A 16,526-nucleotide genomic window follows, 5' to 3' on the forward strand; every position below is an offset into this window, starting at 1 on the left:
TTCATCACTGTGCCTTAAGGTGCAAATTCCCATCACATTTTTCCCTGTGGATGAAACAAAGTGTCTTTGTGGTGTGTGAGAAGAGGTATCCTCACACTCCCTCCCGCACTGCAGTGAAGTCCTGGTCTCCTGTTTCAAGTTTCTCAGAGCTCTTACGAATGTACCGTTGTTGGTGGGTGTGCTTCTCTCACAGATGGGAGGCAAACCAAGACTCAGAAAGTCCTGAGAAATGGCAAGGACACACAGCCATGCACAAACAGAAAGAGCTGGGTAGCACAAACTTTGCTTCTTTAGGAAGCAAGGCTTAAAACAACCAGTAAAACACATGAACCCAGTGTAAATAATGAACAGCATCCACTCGTGCTAGCATTTCTGAACCTGCTTTTAGAGCATGATGCTTGGACCCAGCATTAGCTGAGGGTGTTTTTTGTTCATCTGAAACAATTGTGAACCTTAATCAACATCTGAACCCACGTACCCTGAGCACAAGGTGCCACCTTCCCCACATTTGGGAACTGAAGTCTTCCATTGAGCACTGCCAGGATGAAATACAGACCACAGGTGTTGAACCAGAAAAAGATTCAACAAGTCTGCAGAGCTGAAATACAACTTCCAAAACCTGTATCCTTTGACATTTCAGTCAGCTGTTCCACATGTCTTTGGGGGAAAAGGACTACTACTTCTTCCCTTCTTCTTCCTCCTCCTTTTGAATTTTGTATTTTTAGACAGTTATTTATCCTGTTTTATCTTTAGTTATTTAGACTCTGTACTTTAACATCTGTATATATTTTGGAAGTCATCTCCAAAGTTTAGTTTTTTCCTTGCTTATTGAAATCTGGGAACCTTACCTAGATCCACTGTTCTGCAGGCAGAGAAAGTACTAGGCTCCTCCAGACCCCATGCATTTCTTTGTTTTAACTCATCTTTATATTTTAATTCATCTTTTATAGAAAACAATTCTAGTGGACATTGAAAGATACAGCTGGGTGTGTGTGGCATGCATACAGGGCAGGAAAGGCTCCTGAGCAGGTCAGGTGTGTCCACTCACACAATCTAAAAGCACAAGCCATACAGAGCAGAGCAAGCTCTGGAGCCCAAGCAAGTCATTAGCAGTCTTTCAACTTACTTTGAAGCAGGTCTCTGAGACCTAGCCTGGTTTATACGGTGGAATGTGGAAAAACAACACTGCAGCTAATAAAAAGAAGGGGAACAAAGCAATGTTCCTGTGCGCCTGCCAGTCCCTGCTTCCTTTGCCCCTTCTGTGCCTGCAACTGGCCAGACTGCACCCCTTCCCTACTTGACTCCTGTAATTTTCTGACCAATTTAAGCATGACCTGTAACTTCCCCTTTTACATCACTCATGAATTTGAATGCCTCCTAATTTTAGTTGCACCTTATAAATCCAATGGAAGTGATTGTGTGATCGTAAAACCTTGGACTGGCTCCCAGAGGAGCTACTCCAGTTGTGAGCAATATGCCTGACACCAAAAATTAGTCCCGTTGGAATTAACCCACAGGTGCACACCCTGCACACTGTGTACATGAGGACACACTCACATGCGTGCCCACATGAGCTAAAGCTGCAGCACAAGCTGAAGCTGCAGGTATGAACCACGACTGCGTACATGCAGCTTCCATATCACACAGAGTTTTTAACCTCTGTCCACTTCACAGCCAGTTCTCTCTAGACAACTTCACATTTTCCAAAATAAAGAGCATTTAAAAATAGTTCTCCTGAAGACTCCCCTGAATCAAAAAGACCAGGCCTGAGAGCTGATACAGATCAGAGGAGCAGAGGGAAAAGATGCTGTCTTTCAGCCTCACAGCCCACAACACACATGGAAGCACCAGCAGTCGGTGCAGGTAGCTGGAGGCTGACGTTTATTTTGGCACCTGCCAAGGTGACTTTGTTGTTGGGATCTGGGCTTGGCCAGCAAGCTGTGCTGGTAGGACAGCATCCAGACCAATGCAATAAGCCATGTCTTGGGGGAAGCCAAAAGAAAAGACAAAAAAGACCACACACAATTCAGGGTTGGAGGCTGGAATTTACAGGAGAATGTGTAGGGGGTTTCTTCCCTTTTTATTTTTTTTTTTAACTACTTTCCTTATTTTTATCCTTCTTGTGAAAATACTTAGGGACCTGGGAAAAGATTTGAATCGTTATGAAAATGTAATTCTATCTCATGATACAGCTGTAGTGAGCCGGGGCAATTACATCTGGGGGAGTCAGCAAATCAGGCTCTCTGATTAGGAAGCAGTGAGGCCTTTGGACAAATTTAATAAAAATAGACTTGTTATATTTGGAACATTTATCTGAGAACATGTTGTCTCTTTAATGCTGTCTTATATCTGCTTGTCAGGCAGTGGGACACTTCCTGAGAGAAGGGCAGGCTTTCAAGAGGACTCAAAGATGTGGCTGGGAGGGATCTGTGGCTGCTGGGGGCAGAAGGAGCTGTTAAGATGATTTCAGGCTATCACAAAACTTTGTCCAACCTGAGGGGAAAGGTTAACTTCTACACAGTATGAGTTGCCCATACGAATCTCTCTCCCTCCAATGACACAGAAGAAAAAAATCCTCTTACTTTTCTCATCTGTCAGCTAAAAGCAAAGCAAAACACAGCCCATAATATTTACAGGTTAGGTTTTAGACAACTGCCTGGTATGTCTCCTCCCTGGTGAATCACTGGTATTGATTTAATGAGCTATAATGCAGCATACAAATAGCAAAAGTCAGTCCAGATAAAACCATCAAACCACTGGGAAATCCTCAGGTCTTTGTAGTGCTGTTGTCAGCCTGTAACAATGATGGACAGGTACTCTCTGTCAGTCCAGTTCAGGGGCAAATAAGAAAAGATTTGCACAGCACTTAGCAGTTCTAAGTGACTTTCTATGGAAAGGAGAAACAGCCAAGGAGACAGTGAGGCAATGAACTTTTCAATTATTACAGAAAGTTATCATTTCCCTTATTTCTTTATTCAAGAGACATCTGAAATATTTTGACAGTTATGGGCCCCCAGTATGAGAGAAATTTAGAGCAGGTGAAAAGTCAGGAGAGTCCCTGAGCTGACCAAAGGGCTGAGCACAATGTACAGGGAAGGCCAGAGACAGGAGCCTGGGCCTGGGGCCTCTATCTGCTCCAGAGCATAAGAGACTGGCTGGTGAGTATCGTTTAACAGGAGGAAGCTATCTCCCCAAACCCCAAGGTTCCCACTGCACAGATTGTGTTGGGTTCCAGTGGAGAACTTCCAAAAGGAGGTTTTTCTGATCTGATTCTGGTTTTGTTGTCTCCCATGGCAGGCCCTCATGGAGTCTGCATCTCCTGTGTCTAAATCTACTGTTTAGGTAGGAGCCATCCCTCTTGACTTGCCAACCACTCTGATCTCACAAACTACAGCAGGCTTCCTTTCAGCAGTTCATCACAGAAGCTCTCCTTTGAAAACTTCTTTAATTAGGATAAAACTGATGGACAACTGCAACATTTTCTTTAGAAAATAAAACTAAGATAAATGAGGAAAAACAAACAGTGTTTTTCATCTCATGATAGATAATCTATTCACTGTAAGGAGCTGCTTTACAATCACTATATTTTAGAGACTAGGTGTCCAAAATGGAAAGACTGAGAAACATTATGAATTCCTCATACAGTCATATCTGATAACTGAGGTGTCATATGAATCTTTCAGAATTTTACTCCTCAGGGCTCCACCACCTTCAGGCACAAACCACAGGACTTCTGGAGTCTGGGACTTTCTCTAACCTTCAATAGCAATTGCCTGCTGGATTCTTCATACCATATATGAACAGATAATAACAACTTTCCCTGCCCTCTCTTTCCTGACTATTTTTACCTGAGTAGTCTGAAACAGTCATTACCTGAAGGTATAAAAAAAATTGCTGGTGAAACTGACTGTATGTATTTCCATCTGTTGTTTCTTAACTGTAGACATTCTGTCTGTTTAGGGTTAATTGTACCTTGGCTTTTCTTCCCACAGAGGACCCAAAGGAGCTTGACCTTTGGCACCTACACAGCTTTTTTAGTGTTGTCTTATGCACATGGATTATGCAGTATGTGTGGAAAGGAAGTAGTTGACTGAACCTGGCTTTGGAAGTCATGAACTCCAGAGCATGTACTGGGATCTGAGTAGAGTCTAGGAATTTAGCATTTCCATCTCATTTTGCAACATGAGTATCACCACTCTGATACAAAACACCTAGAGACTTAATCTACCCTTGGGTGAAATTAATTCTCTCATAACTCTGGTTGAGCCCGAATAATTGTATGCACTATAGACACTTGACACGGTGGGGTAGATTTAATAAACCTGAGCTACACAGACCATTCCTGTGGTTTAGCTTTGGAACCTCTCTATTGAAAACTTAGGAAATTAAGAGTTAAAAAGGAAATCCACATGTGTTTATAGCCAAATGGTCTGTAATGAACGTGTGAAATTAATTACCAAGGAAAGTCTTTGGTAAATTATGGTTTAAGCATCAAGACCAGTCAAAAAAACAGAATTAAATTGAAAATGAAAGGTATAAAGTTCACATGGTGATGGGCTCATCAGAACAAGCATCCTTCTTCTTTTGAGTGACTCATGGTTTCCACCTCTGTTACCATGTGTATCCTCTCAGAAAGAGATCAGACCACCTATGTGATGCTCAGCTTCCTCTCCATGTGCATAGATGTGCCCATACACTTATAATCAGAAAGTTGTGTGGTCTAGGATTTCAATGGGGAAATAAAAGTTGGATTCAAGATCCTGAGTTTTAACCCCAGTGGTTCCCAAAGGCTCACTGCACCAAACCTGAGAAAGTCACTTGCTTCTAGCTGCAATTAAGGAATACAAGACCTTTGGGGAGCCATGTTCTTTATTGAGTAGATCTTTCTTGTTTCCTCGCTTCTTTCTGAGGAGGGCAATAAATACAAAATGTCCCTGTTTAGATGGTCCGTCCTTATGCTTCCATTCATTCACTAGTTTGCTTGCTCGGTCAACTGGCCCAGGCTGCAAGTAGCCCCATTAAGAAGAGCTTGTTCCTGAAGGCCTGAAAATAACCTCAAAACAAATTTTAGAAGGTTTTAAGAGATGTCCAGTAAAAAACTTCTCCCCAAAGATGCAGCCACTGCTTCTTGTGAGCCAATCCCTAATCTTACAACTACCACAGACGTGTATCTTTGCCCTGCTTGCCTGACTCTCTGGAGTCAGTCAGGGCTGCTCCACCAAAGTCCTGAGCTTCCTGTTGTTGCTGATGGCTAAAACCTTGTTCAGGTTCCAAAAGAAGCACGGTAAGAGACATTTATTGTACTTTTGTGCTAAGGCAGTCTTGTTCCCCTTCAGTGCTTTCTTCAGGCTAATTTTGAATAGCTGAGTAATAAGGAATTTTCATCCCTATAGATTACAAGGCTGCAGACTGATGGCATCTTCTTGCCTTGGCTAAGCAATGTACTCTTTTTATTCCAAAGTGTCCTTACTCCTGCTTTACATAATTTTCTTTAAACTGATGGCCTCCAGAAATATACAGGTGGCTTCCTTGGCTGACATATATTGGTGGCTCCCAGGCATGCTGAGGTTCATAGTATGTGAAAGTCATACTGGAGGCAGAGATGGTGCCAGGTTTTTATTTGTGTTGGAAAGGACAATTGTTTCTCAGGGCACTCTTCTGCATCACGCAAAATATTAATTTCTTCAAAACTTCCAGCAATGGAAGGAAGAATGATTTTTCCAACTGAAAACACGAAAACTTTCCTTTAAATGCCAGATTGTGTGATACAAAGCACTGATGGCCCTCTGGCCACAGCTGCTTCTGTTTAGTCATAGTGTGAGTAAAGAGACACTCGAATAACACATTTGCACTGGAACAGCCTTTGCCGTAGCTTGCATTACTGCAGCTGGACTCACATCAAAACCCAATGCACCGTGTGGAAAGCTATTACCCACTGCAAAATGGTGGAATGAAAAGCACTCTTCAATATCCCCTTTCTTAATGGTGCTGAACCAGATCCGGGAACTCAACAAAATAGTTGAGACTCTCTCTCTCTCCCCCCCCCCCCCCCCACTCCTCCTCCTCTTTCTTTCCCTCTTTTTCTCTGTTGTTCAAGCTGAACTGCAAAGATCCACCAGGCACACTAAGCTGAGAGCTTTTATCATCCCTTCCAGGTTCTCAACTGGCCTGGCAAGACTTGTGTAACTGCTTGTAAAACTGTGAGGATCCTGGTTAGGGGCCACATTGCACTAATTTACAGGACATAAACAGATATTGTGAGGCCAGCCATGATATATGAGGAGGATTCAGCTAAGCTTCTTGCACAGACTTCGGGGCCCAGCTGGTGGCCAGACGTAACTTGGACACATTGTTTTGAATTTGGGAAGGGATGAGCCAGGAAACTGTGGGAGAAAAGGACTCCAGAACCCATGGCAGAAAAAAATCACTATTTGCAGCCTATTACAAGAGATGAGTGAATAAAATGTTAGAGGTCCCATTTTGTAAAACAGGTGCTTGTTTTAATTTAGCAAAACACATGCATGAGAAAACAAACCACTGGAGACCAAAATGACAGCCTTGTGATGGAAAGGAGAGAGTTTGCTGAAACAACTTTGCATTTTCAAGTGTGTCCAGTGGTGTGCCTTATTTGGGAGATGCAGTCTGTTGAGTTCAAGTGAAATTAGATCATTGATTTTCTGCTGTAGAAAGCACAGCAAGATTTCCCAGCAGTCAGGAGGGTGGTTTGTTTGGGTTGGTGGTTTATTTTTATTAGAATTCATTTTTTTTCTTGCTGTTAAAATGTATGTCAGAATACAATGCCATTTGTAGTACAAGTAATTTATAGCCTCTTTTTTATTTAATTGTTCCTGTTATTTTGTTTCTCACCTATCTATGGAAAAGAACCCCATGTTTGGTATAAAACATCTCCATTCAGTAGTTTGGGGTCTTCTTTTGCAACCTTTAATACTTTTCTGTCACCTACTAACAGGCTAGAAAGTAAGTGCCCTATCAAAAGCCTACATCTCATTCTAGATGATATATGACACCTCAAAGAAAGGGTAGTTTCTTCCTCAGAAAGGTTGCTACTTACCCCCACAATAAAAAATGCACTATGGATCAGTACTAACAAAGCAGAGAGGACACAGGATTATTACCCTACATGGAAATATATACAGGTCACCCAAATTCAGACACTGCTCCTTGCTATCTTTCACTGCTGTCTTCTCAGCATGCACCATGAAAACACTCAGATTTCCCAGCCCGTGGTAATTGCTGGTCTGCCAGGAGTGTATTGTCTTGATGTAACCTTACCTGAAAGGGCAATGCTTGTAGCGCCCCAAATGGTGCAGCACACAAACCCCACAGGTGCCACAGACCAATGTGCCACCTACTAACAGTGATAACCTGGGGTGGCAATTTGCAAAACATAACACATTTTTCCTCACCAGTTCAGCTGTGATAACCAACTGGTGAACATGAAGAGGATCTGTTTTCTCTGGGCCACTGTGGAGGCAGTGGCTGGTAGACATCAGGGGTATCTCCCCACTGAGACGTGTCTATGTCATTTGTCAGGCAGGGCCACCACCAATAAAGAGACAAGGGAGATGCTAAAGGCATTTTAAATGAGTGGGACACAAAGAATACATCTCTGCCCTCAGGACACTGATATTCAGCAATTCTGGGGACAGGACATGGAGTAAAGCAGAGAAGCTGTGTCTCAAAAGCTGCCACTGAGAAGCCCTGCTGCAGCAAGCACACAAGGACTCGAGGGGGGTTAGAAGGGCAGTGTGCTGGGAAAGCAGAAGGTGCTAGCAAGAAAAGCAGCGAACAAGCGCGCTAATTGCAAGAGCAGCAAGGAAAATATGACAGGGAAAGGAGTCGAGGCAAAGCCAGAGGGGCCCCAGCAGCCTGCTGCTTGGTCGGGTGCAAATGGTTTCAGCAGAGGCAGCTTGCAGCTGTAGGGAGCAGGTGCAAGGGCAGACGGATGCTGCCCTGAACCTGGGGAGAAGGCTGTAGGCAGGAAGGAAACCAGTTTTCCCAAGCTCCAAACAACAGCACACGAAAGAGGGAAAAGGAAGGAGAGCGGTGTTCAGACAGAGGAGAAACAGTTCTGTCACTCTCCACTTCAGGAGCATGATGGGCAGATGAAAGATGAATTTCCTTCAGCCAGTCCTGTCAGATGTTTCTGAGCTGTGGGACTTATCAGCTGTCAGACCAGAAAAGAATAAGCTAAACAAAAAGCTTTCACAACCCTCATTCCCAAATCTGTGTGTCATAGTGTGCCACAAAAAAATGATTTCTGCCTTTTTCTTTTTCTTTGTTTTTTTTTCTTTTTGCCCCCTCTTCTCTGCTACTACTAAATAATTTTCCCTTTCTCTCACTGGACAGCTGGAGAGAATCCAGATGGCTGCTGTTCCTGTGGCTGCACAATGAATGCAATCAAGGGAGGCTTTTAGATGGCTTTCCAAGTAGCCAAATACAATGGTGGCAAGGGGCAATCTGTGTGGGGGAGCAGAGAGCTTTCTCTGGACAGAAATGGCAGGAGTAATGACAGTATGGGAACTCAGGGCTTCCTGTCTCTTCATTCTTCCATTATCTACCTCAAAACCTTCCGCTTCTCTTCCCTTGTGCCACCTCCTTTCACAGGCCAGCCTGTTCAGATTGGTGCCACCACACAAAGCCCGGATAACTCTCACAGCAGTCTCCTTGGTGGATTCAGCTGGTGGCTTGTTCTAATTAATTACTTTTGAGCTGGAGTTTGGAGGTAATTGCCAGTCCAGATACTCTTGACTAGCTCAGATGAATACTCAGTACTGGACTGGAAGAGGAGGTAAGAGTAGTTCTGCTGTGCCAAACTAATACCCCACTGATGCCCCCAAATTAACAAGTAGATCCACAGAACTCCTTGAGGACACTTGCAATTGAATTATCTGATGATCCATTCTCTTCTAGAAGCCTAGGCAGTTTGCTGGGGAACAGGACTCACATGGTGGTCCTTCCTTGCAAGGTTCACATCTCAACAGATAAATCTCATACCTTTGAACCACAGAGGTGCTCATCCTTTTAACCATTCCTGACTTTTCAGATAGCGTTTAAAAATGTGTCTATGTTATTTCCTAGATTATTTCTCTTTGGGTGTCCAAAATGGTCAGAGGAACAGGGCTGAAAAAGCAGAAACAGGTTAACAGCTTGAACCAATAGTCAGAGTGACTTGAGGAGAAAAAAACGTATCTCATGTTCTTTATCCACCAAGGACAAAGAGATGCTTTTAGAAGATGCTTCCTTCCACTTCATCATAGCTTCATGGGTTACTAAGAATCAGCTAAACTACTGAATCAGTCTACATCAGTAGTTTCAGCCATAACACAAGGGAATATTACAGGGCACCATATGTAAAAGAAGGATCTCAGATAAGCTGTGTTACTGTGTTTGGTTTGGGACAACAGAAAACACCCAGGTGGTTCCTTTAGCTCTGCTGATAAATTGCCATGCTCTTTATCATTTGATTATGACCACCACACTCACCCTATGGACTTGGTTGACATTTTTTCCTCCTTGTTTTCCTCTGCACTTTGGCTGTGTCTTTGCATCCTGTCCCTGGTTTGTTTTGTCAATTCTTTAAACAGCTGCTGGGTTCTGCTCCAGAGGTGGCTGCATTCCAGCAATGGGGAATGTGACTCCTGACATATGGGAGAGCTGGTGCCGTGTGTCAGGAGCTGTGAAGCTGAGAGATGTGACACATCCAGGTCAGCTTGTCAGCGCTGTGCAGCCCCAGAAGAGGTCCCAGTATGGACATCCATTTTATTATCTTCACGTGCTTCACCTTGGTTTCTAGCAACAGTTTCTTGTGCTCATTTCCCGGCCTTTAACTTGAGTCACACCCTCTGAAAGTCTCAGCAGTTCCTGTACACTGAATAGGCTTCACACATGAAATCCCATGCTGGAAATGACCCTCAGTCATCAATTCCAAGCAGCACCAGAGAACAGAGCTGCTGAGTGTGATCCTAGTGTCAAGTATCCAAGCAGCTGGGATGCTCTTTGTTTTCCCCATGCTGTGTTAGGAAGGGTCATGCTGCATTTGCCATGCTGGGTTGGGTCCCCATTTTCAAAATTTTTTCTGTACTTCTCAGGAATCTCCCTCTGGCTCCCTCGGTTATTGGCAGGCACTTCAGCACATCCCTCTCACTTCTCCCTTGCACTCAGATAGTGCCAGTGCTCTCCACAAAGAAGGGTACCTTGACCCCTTCACTGCTGGCCCTTGTGTTCAGCAGGTTCCAGTGTGTCTGAAATTTGTTCTGTTTTTTTCCCAGGGCAGAAACAGGATATTGTCTGTGCAAGAAGGCATCTGTGGGTTTGCTGTATTCCTTTTTTTTCTCTGCTGTTTCACAGGCCATCTTTCAAGTTCTCATGGATCATCAGTGCTCTGTGAGCTGTCAGCTGGGAGAGTAAGAAGTAGAGAATATAATCTATGACTCCATTTCCCACAACCCAATTCTGTTTGTGCCAGTACTGATGATGAGCATCAGTATCATGAACTCCAAAACTCCACACCCTGCTCCCAAGCTATGGACAGTGATGCTGCTGGCATGGAGGAACATCCCACTATGGTGAGGAGGCTGAGAACATGGCAGCAGAGCCGAAGCCACTATATCTAGCAGTGGCTTTTCTTCTCCATACTTACAACATGAGTTTGTAGAGCTGCACCTTTCCAGCTGAGAAGCATCTGCCACAGTCTTTTTCCTTTAAGCAATATACTGCCTCTGCTTTGCCTTCTCTCCAAAAGATCTCTTTTCAACAGTTGCTTTCATGGACCTTATACTTAGCTCTTTTTCCAATTCCTTCAGGTCAGCCTCACTGATAAAGCTCATCAGTAAAGCCTCAGAGAGCCTCATCTGCTTCTCCCTAGGAGGTGCATGGCCATCTCTATGGATTAATGCAATCAGGAGGCTTAGGGCACATTTTTGTAGCCAACTCTCATGAAAGTTGTTGGTGGCCTCATCTCAGCTGAGAGGAGAGGAGAAAGAGCGTCTCTACAGCAGGATCAAAGCATGGTCTAAGCTCTGCGCACCTGAACATATTCTAAGTTGCTGAAAGTTCAACAAGGAGCATTTTTCTAGCCGAGAAGGACTGTGATCCCCAAGCACTGGCGTTGCAACCCACAGAAATCATGTGGGGTGATAATTCAGTCATGTAGAATCAAAGTATAAAATAGTTTTCTTTTTTTCCTTCCTTCCTTCCTTCCTTCCTTCCTTCCTTCCTTCCTTCCTTCCTTCCTTCCTTCCTTCCTTCCTTCCTTCCTTTCCTTCCTTCCTTTCTTCCTTTCCTTCATTTCCTCTCTTTCCTTCCTTTCCTCCCTTCCTTCCCCAACTATACTATTTTCCAAATGACCTACACAAAAGAAATTTTTGGGAGGCAATTTGAATAGGTTCTATAATGCCTCAGCTTCCCTGGGTGAGAAAAAGCCCTTTCCTGTTTCATAAAGGGATTGAGAAGTCTTGTCTCCAAGCAAACAGTGACATACTCAGACAATTCGGCTGAGAATCAGAGAGAAATGTTCTGTGTCCAGACACAGCCGTGTCGAAGTGCCTTGGCACAGCATTATCTTTGGAGCTTAGGACTTTGCCACCCATCATGCAGGGGAAAGAACAGAGGGAAAAGAAATAAGCAAGGAACAGAATTTGTAGAGGTATTATGTGAGAGAATAATGAGAAGGAAGAGGCTGTGCTGGTTCAATGGATGAGAGGCTCATGCAGAAATGTTCCAAGGAGTGCCTCTGGCTAGGCATGGGTTTCCTCTCCCTGCTGTAAAAGTGCACTGGGTTTTAGTGGTACTAGCAGGTGGTAGATATGTAAGTGCAGAGTGCCCGTATGTGACTCCTGGTACTGTGCCTGCCTGCTGTACCCTGTCTTATGCTACCCCATTCTAGGTAAAGGAATGAAGTGAAAGTTAGACAACATTTTTCATGGCTAGCAGGTAGGCAGGCAGGCAGGCAGGAAGGAAGGAAGGAAGGAAGGAATGGAAGTTTCTGCCATCAGGGTTTTGGGGAACTTGAATCATGTCTGGGACTTCTGGAAGGGCTGATGGTTGCATTCAAGGTCCATATACTTTGCCCTGATGTCTCAAACACTCTGGAGTTGGGAGATAATTAACATCTGAACATTTGTGTATTTCAGTACACCAGGTAATACTTAACTTCAAGCTGGCCACAAAGCCAAACAAAAGCACCCCTGCCACAAAAAGAAATGGGGAAAAAATAAAATCAGCCAGAACAAGTTGGAGCTCTTGTGGACTAAAAGGCAGAGCACATGATTTTGCATATGTCAAAAAACAGAGTAGTGGCGCCTGTGTCTTATCTTAAAATTCTCTTTATACTAGTAGAGTGTATGTGGATGAAACAACTCCATATCACAAACCAGCAACAGAGTTGTTTGTGATACAAACATGATTAGTATTACATTATATATACAGCAGTATTCATGCAGCAATAACAAGAGGCTAAAACTACCAAAGGAAAGGCGTAAATTGAAACAATCGGCACAACTACAAGCTGCTGATTTGTGTTCCCTGTAGCAAAGCTGGCTTGCTCCTAAATATGCACAAACCCTTACCAGTGGTAAAGTTGGTGCTGTAGAATGATGCACCTGTAGTGGTGTCAGGGCTAAACAGGTTTTCTCTCACCCACGAAGGAATATGCTACTTCACACCAAAGGATCAGGAGATTTACTGTGTACTGCCATTGCAGAGTCCATAAGAAAACAATAAACTATAGCACAATGCTGCTCTTGTCCTGGAGCCAAATGGCAGTTATTTCTTTTCTTGCCAATGAAATCAATTCTACATCTACAGGACTGCTATCTTGGGCCAGAATGCTCAAGTATGATATTAGATAGACAGAGACATTGGGGGGCTTTTTTCTTGTACTAAGCCAACACACGGATATATTGCAGTTTATGCATTATTTTTCCTGGCTTGTCTTTACATTGGCTTATCAAATTGTGAACTTCACCACCTGCCAGGATGGAGATGTTTTCACAGACAGATCATCTAATTTATATTTCCTAGATTCATGGATTTTAGATCCACTGCAATAAACTATTCCAGTTTCATTAGCAGTACAGACCATAATCAAGAATACCATCAAAAGTAGGACAAGCGCACGTGTCCAGAACTGCAAAAGGGCATTACAGAGGTCTAAACAAGGAAGATTAATGAGAGATGATTGTAGCTTGGCCCTCATAATGTAAAGCTGAAGGGAGACAGACTCATAACAAAGAAAACTAAGCCCTTCACACAATTCATCATTGAACAGTTCAAGTCTGACACCAGACACAGAGAAAACTAAAAGCTTGCAAGGACTTAATAACAGAATGGATTGATTCATGGAAAAACAATGCATCAAGGATGCCCAGTCACAGATACAGCACCTCCAAGCCACCAGATGCCCACAGAGTTACCTGTGATGGCTCTTCCCACCCAGGCGCCCGCTGTTGGCTTCTGTCAGAGGGCTTGGGAGAGCTGGATATGGCTTGGGTGGATATGGCTCAGCCTCTTGTGCAGAAGCCACTGACAGGCACACTGCATTTTCAGGACCATCATGAGCCTGAGACTAGGCTTTTAATCTGTGCCTACAGGCAGTGGATCTGCCAGCATATTCCAAGGTTGTACTGAATCTGGGGCAGGGGCATCATGTATTCCCACAGCAGTGGCTGAACAGATGTGAAGTGGGCTGATCTGGGATCATTCTCCCAACCATTCCCAAAACCACGCATCAGAGCAATGTGGACACAGCCCCAGGGACTTATGTTCCTCTATTTGAAGTACAAACCCTTCATATCAGTTGCCTTTTAGCCTTGGAAAAATACTTAAGGTGCTTAAGTATGAAACCAAGCGAGTCTTCCCCTTCGTCCCTGCCAGGAAGCACTGCAGAGGGGTGAAATTTGTTTTTCCGATTAGACTTCACGCAGCACGACCTTTGCCATCTCCAGCCGGGTCAGGCTGATTAATGGGCTGTCGACCCAGCACAATGAGGACCAGAAGGGTGTGAGGTTGCTAGGACATTCTCCTAACAGCTTCTGCAGAAGAACCACTCTTGAATTGCTCTGCACCATTAAGCAAAGAACCTGGGGGTCTTTAATTTATCAGGTGGGAAGTGAGGATAATTACTTTTCAAGCAGCCAATATAGCCGATGTGCACTCACAGCGGAAGCAAAGCAGGGAAGTTGGGGGATTCAGACACTGTTTACATTCCGGTGAAACTGGATCTTGGAGCTATACACCAAAATTGGGAAGGGAGTGTCGAACTGGGATGGAGAGGAGGACAGGCTGTTATATAGAGTGACTGACAGATTAATCTAATAGTCTGGACTCTGAGGCTCCACAGGTGTTCAGACCAGTGATCAGACCAGCCAAATTTGCAGACAATAAATCCAAAACCTGCATGGGGCCATTGTGACTAATTTTGCTAGGGGCAATGTCAGGTGTGTGACAGGATACAGGGACCCCCTCCCACACAAAGACTGAAAGGATCTAGTGAATATTGAGGACATTTTAAAAAATTAATTTCTTGCTCCTTTCCAAGCTCCCTCTGGTTTTGATATCATACTTTATTGTCAGGATCTTCAGTCATTACATAAACATAAAGGGAATCAAAGCCCAATGGGGGACAACACTTTCCCTTCTGAGCAGAGGGCTGGAATTTTTTCCTGTCACAACAGGACTGCAGTTACTGTTTATTTAACTTTCAGGGGAGGGATAGAAAGCATAAATGTTTTATGGTGGTCTCACCCAAGAAAAGCTTGTCTCATATCTCAGGCTGGGATCCAGGACCTCCCTCTGCTCTTTTCCCAAAGTGGAGCAATGGTTTGACCAGGGACTGGTGTGTGGAACTGAGGTGGGTCAGCTGTACCAAACCTGGGTGATAATTTGGGATGAGCATGGACAGAGAGAGATGATGGATTGCTCCCAGGAACTGTCTGAGGGTCAGAGTCAGTGAGGCTTGCTGTCATGCTCAAGAAGATAACAGCTGGGAAAGAAACAGCTGAAAAAGAGAAAATCTAAATGTGCCTTTAATTCTCTAGGAAAACAGCTCAGAAGCTCACACTTTTAGCAAGCAGGCAGATCTTTGTAGAAAGCACAGGAGGGATGAAGCAAACACAAATCTTTTATCAGAGAGGAAGAGTCACTGAATTCTTGCCATGAATGATGCGATAAGCATAGCACACATCCTTTCCTCACATCCAATGCAACCAGAAGACACAGAAACTCAAAACTCTTGTTTTGAATCTGTGTGACATCCCACCTTTGGATAAGGGAAGCTGTCACTGAGCAGCATTTTCTCCCCTGCTCTGCACCATCCCACAGGAGACATGTAAATATCATACCTCTTTCAGCCTTTAGGTGAAACCAACTCATCAATGATATCTTCATAATATTTAACAGATGCTTGCACCTCCCCTGGGTTCAATAAATACATTTTGGGCTCATCTCCTATCCCTTTTAAAGGCACTAGTTAAAGAACAGAAGGGGGGAAAAATAACCCCAGGTGCAGAGCAGTGCCCTGTGGAATGAGGCTTAGGTCTCAGAGCCTTCCTCACACTGAACCCCCACGAATGAAATATGTCTCACTTGGGGCAAGAGGTAAAGAAATCATGATCTATCAGCTGCTAAAATGCATCAGCACCAAGCAAGGAAAGGGAGAATCAGGCCCTGGGGGGGACAGGCAGGGATCACTCAGCAGCACAGGCAGCAGTGCTACGGCAAAGGCGTTTATGGAGACCATCAATCTCCAGTTTCTAGGGCTGGGCAGCCCATCAGCTGGGATTCAGCAAGAGTTTCCTCCCCTGCACCACACAGAGCTGGTGCCAAGACCTGAATTATTATACTGAGTAGTATAGGGGAAAGGGGCTTTGTCTTCTGTAATATCCATTGTTGGCTCACCACCGAAAACAGTGTAACAGGGTGGACGGAGCACCAAACTGGGTTGTCCAAGCCTTTCAGCAGCAGGATGGCTGCATGTGGCTGCAAGATATTTGTATCTAAAAACATTACATTTCTCTTTCCAGCTCCCTGAGATGACAGACAGGATGGTCCTTTCTCTGGAGTTCCAGCAATGATCCACAGGGATCAATGCCTTGAATGCCAAGGGAGCCCCTAATTCTTGTATTTCCCTGGTGTAGTGAAAGAAGCTCTTGATTCATGACAAAGACTGGTCTGCAGGTGATCCTTTCACCCACTGTCCTGTTTCCCCCATTTTCCACGACTGCCCTGTGCCCTAAGTGTTGTATTGTATTCTATGTGCAATCTTTAGGCAGAAGATGAGGTTTTGCTGTGTCTCTTCCAATGCCTGGCAGCTAAAGCTGTTCCCCATGCAGAGCACAGAGGCACTGGCTCCTCAGCACTACAAATAGTAAAATACCACAAGCGCTGTGTAGTTTCAGTAAAGAAATGCAACCACACATGAGCAGGGGGAATTCAGCTTTCTGGTGGAAATAAAAGGGTAAAGCAATGCTCTTAAGACTAATGAAATTTTCCTGGCTGTCATCAGG

This window comes from Lonchura striata, chromosome 8 (genome assembly GCF_046129695.1).
Source record: "Lonchura striata isolate bLonStr1 chromosome 8, bLonStr1.mat, whole genome shotgun sequence".
NCBI lineage: Eukaryota > Metazoa > Chordata > Aves > Passeriformes > Estrildidae > Lonchura > Lonchura striata.